Here is a 4,721-nt window from a genome sequence, read left to right as displayed (position 1 = left end):
TTACCGATGTATTGAAAAATTTAAAATGGCTGCCAACTCTTTCTCTGAGACGGTAAGTTTGGGAAAATGAGTTATAAATAAAAACCAGTTAAAATACTGTTAAAAACCCGCCGAATATATGTCAGCCTATGTCATGGTAACATATATTGACTGAGTTTCTAACAGTATTTTGTTTGTTTTTTTTTATTTATAACTCATTTTCCTAAACTTACCGCCTCAAAGAGAGAGTCGGCCGCCATGTTAAATTTTCCAATACATCGATAAACACTATGTTTTTCGAGCTGAATAAACATGTTACATTAAATACAAACACTAAAACATATCCAGTTAGGTAGGAAAGTAACTTATCTTGCCTTTGCTAACATTTATTTGTTCTATATTTGTTTTGTGACAACTTTTTCGAATCTATGTGTACAGTAAAATAAACCCTTTCTTTAATATATATGTTTACAAAAAAATAATCGGTAATTCTTTTTTGGGATGCCAGCACACCAGGACGCCAAAAAGTACACCAGGATGCTAAAAAGTATGCCAGGGCCAAATTTTATTCCATCATAAAAAGAACTTTCAACAGAAATTTTTTTTTATCTAGCTAATAAACAATAAATTATGTATAAAAACACGTTTATTATTTGTTATATCATTATTTTTATCAACAAACTTTCAGATATGAAACTGTAATGAAATGATCAAACAATGGAGTTGAAGTCGAAGTTTTGCTTCTAAAACAAAACTAACTTTTTTTGCTAAATCTCTGTGTGGCGTACCACTAAAATATTTTTCTAAAGAATAAAATTGAATAACATTTATTTTTATGAGAATATTCTTACATTTATCTTGCGAATAAACATTAAATTATATCTGAAAAAAAAAAAAGAAAGTTTATTATTTTAAAAAATCAAACTTTATGCCACAAGCAATTTTTTCAAATCACATCAGTTTTGTTTAGGGAAGGGGGTGGGCAAAAAAAAAACGACTTCATCTGCGTTGCAGAAGTTTTTTTTTTTTTTTAATAATAAATGTTTGTTTTTTTTCGTACATAATTTTATGTTTATTTGCTAGCTAAATTTATAAAGATTCTCATGAAAATAAACTTTATTCCATTTTATTCTCTAGAAAAAAATATTTTAGTGGTACGCCAGACATTTATCAAAAAAGTTAGTTTTGTTTTAGAAGCAAAACATCAACTTCAGCCCCGTTGTTGGATTTTAAAATAAATGTGTTTTTTCATTTATAATTTTATGTTTATTGGCTAGATAAAAATGTAAAAGTAAGTTGAGCTTTTTTTCTGTAGAAAATTGTTTTTTATGATGAAATGAAATTTGGCGCACTGGCATCTTTTTTGGCATCCTGGCATCCCAAAAAATAATTACCCAAAATTCGTTTGAGAAATTTCTTTGACGCCACTGAATGTAATACGTTTCTAGTCAGAAATTTAATTCATTTTATTCAATTTTTGGCCAAAAAAATATGTTTGTTAATAAATAATGATGTTAAATAAACATTGATTTGGGTATTTTAAATATTCCAAATAAGAAAATATTTTAAGACGTTTATAAAATCTTGAACGTAGGTTTCATTTTTGTCATTACCTTTCAGCTGTTGTAACTCTAAACCTTGTCTTTTTTATTTATGCATTTTTTTTTTACTGCAGTTTTGAGAGATCAAAAGTCCTTTAGCTCTATTAAGTCATTCAGAACAGTGACATCGATAATGCGTGCCATTCTTTCAGGCTTGTTTCATATTACAATTATAATGTGTGGCTTGATTGCCTTGTCTTTTCCAGTGTGAGGAAAATGCTGTGAAGGTCATCTGCCAATAGGATTTGTCATCCAGACATTAGGTGGCTCGGGCTCTCAGTCGCTGAGTGGCATTACCTGCACTTTCGGGCTTGTTCCATATAACAATGTCTAGCTTAATGAGTTTGTCTTTTATACATCTGCCTTTATTTTGCTATGCTTTTTTTCTTTTTTTTTTTTTTTTTAATTACATTTTCACCCCAAACAAGGCACATTGCCACTTTGGTGTAGGAGGCTACTATCAGGGGCAGCAACTGCTGGGGCACTATATTGGGATTTGGGCAGCAAGATGTCGGTTCATGTTACACTTGAACTTCTGCATGTCAGTACAGTTAGGGAAGCAGGGACTTGGAATTGAATTCCAGAGTCTAGCGGTTCTGGGGAAGAAACTCCTGGAGTACAAAGATCTTTTACATCTAGGGATTTCTACTGTGTGGGGGTGGGATTTAGCTGCCTGTCGGGTTTGTCGAGGGTGTCTACGTCGTGGGGGCACAAGTGTCTGCAGTTCGTCAGAGCATTGCTTAAATCATTCATGAAGTCATGATATGTTATCTTTTCATGTTCAGCTCTATTAAGGCCATAGTCATTTGGGACTGTGATATCAATAATGCATGCAGTTCTTTTGGGTTTGTTCAATATTACAATGTCTGGCTTGATTGCCTTTTTATGTATCTGCATTCATGCATATCTTTTCAAGTTCCTTGTTGTCTCTTTAAATGCAATTTTCTGGATCTCTCTGAACCTTGAAAAAGACTTTCAAGCGAAGTAATAAATGCAATAACAATGCAGCAATTCAAAGTGAATTTGGTGCTGCGTAAATGTCTGCCAACCTTTTCTTTCTTGACAAATGAAGCACGAATACTGGTTCAATAAGCTTTAAAGTTCTTCTTCATAAGCCATGTAGTACCTATAATAACTGGTATCATTGACATCTTCCTAAGATTCCAGTTTCTGTTCATCTCATACATGAGACGTTGGTATTTTATCTGTTTCTCCCTTTCAGCTCTGTTCAGACATCCATCATTAGAGACACTCACTTCAACCAAAGCTGCCACTTTTTCTGACTTATTCCATATAACTATGTCAGGTTTGACAGCAGCATTTTCAAGGTAGGTGGCTGAAGGGATTACATGATTGTAATATATGGTGTATGCCTCATTTTCAACAGTTCTTTATAGACGTTTAGTGAATATGTGCGAAAAAGTTCAATTGTAATTGACAAAAGAAATGAATCAAACTCCAAGAATAAATGTTAATTTTGATTACGCAATTTATTAAATGTTAATTTTGATTATGCAATTTATTAAATGTTAATTTTGATTATGCAATTTATTAATCTTATTTTGTAAATAAACAAATTTATTAATCTTATTTTGTAAATAAACAAATTTATTAATCTTATTTTGTAAATAAACAAATTTATTAATCTTATTTTGTAAATAAACAAATTTATTAATCTTATTTTGTAAATAAACAAATTTATTAATCTTATTTTGTAAATAAACAAATTTATTAATCTTATTTTGTAAATAAACAAATTTATTAATCTTATTTTGTAAATAAACAAATTTATTAATCTTATTTTGTAAATAAACAAATTTATTAATCTTATTTTGTAAATAAACAAATTTATTAATCTTATTTTGTAAATAAACAAATTTATTAATCTTATTTTGTAAATAAACAAATTCTAATAAATAAATAACTTTCTGTTTGTTTCCATTTTTTATCATAAAAACTAAAAGAATCGTTTCAGAATCGGAAATAAGATTAACTTTTTTCCTATTCTGATACACAAAAAAGTTCAAATTTTTCTGATTGCCAATTAATCGTTCCAATACTAATCTCAACCTGTGTAAAACTGTGTAAATTTCTACCATCCTTTCCCTACTTGACAAACTAAGCACGAATACTGGTTAGGGTTAGGGTTAGGTTTAAAGTTTCTTCATAAGCCATGTACCACCTATAATCACTAGGATGATTGCTATCTTCCTAAGATTCCAATTTCTCTTGTATCATACATTAGACCTTGATATTTGGCCTGATTTTCTCTTTGCTCTCTGTTTGGACCTTCATCAACATCACCTCAACCGCACTCTGTCTTATTCCATATAACTATGTCAGGTTTGACAGCAGCATTTTCAAGGTCGGTGGCTGTAGGGATTACATGATCGTAATGTATGGTGTATGCTTCATTTTCAACAGTTTTTTCAGGTTGATGTTCCCAGGACTTGCTGCTGCATTGGATGTTTAGTTTTTTTACAGATAATCCAGTTGACGTACTTACACATACCATCATGTCTCTCTGTGTAGTAGCCGTCCACCAAAAGAAACTTGCAACTTGATACCAGGTGGCTTAAACTTTTTCTTGCAGGCACACAACGTGTTCTGTTTTGTTGATTCAGAATTGGTTGAAAAAGTCTTACGACAAATGTCACAAGAAACATAAAGAACACTGTAACCCTTCGGTTTGATATTATCAGATATTTCATGTTCTCAGATATTTGTGGATCTGTCAAACTGCATCTCTTCAGATCTTCCAATAGAGTATTTACATACTTTGTTCTGGCAGGCAGTGTAAAGACCATCTGTCAATAGAATTTGGCATTCAGATATTAAGACGCCAGGACTCTCAATCGCGAGGTGGCAAAACCTGCACCGACCATTTGCATGTAGGTCAGCCATTTTTAAAATCAATTTGCAACCTTGATCTTAATGGGTGACAATAAGTCTTTCATTATCTAATTGTAGTCTCCCATTTTTTAACCATTAAAGTGAAGCATCCTGCTCGATATACTTCTGGTTTTCTTTGTAACGCTGGGTATGGGGCATCCAAACCAGCTGCCAACAATGCCCTCTTTTTTATTGAAACCAACCGAGAGTTCTTTTTAGTGTCCTTGTTGTTCCCTTAAGTGGCACCTA

The sequence above is a fragment of the Euprymna scolopes genome, chromosome 45 (genome assembly GCF_053919585.1).
Source record: "Euprymna scolopes isolate OS-2025 chromosome 45, ASM5391958v1, whole genome shotgun sequence".
Classification (NCBI taxonomy): Eukaryota; Metazoa; Mollusca; class Cephalopoda; order Sepiida; family Sepiolidae; genus Euprymna; species Euprymna scolopes.
The sequence above is the reverse complement of the archived record's forward strand: the minus strand, read 5'-3'. Positions refer to the sequence as shown.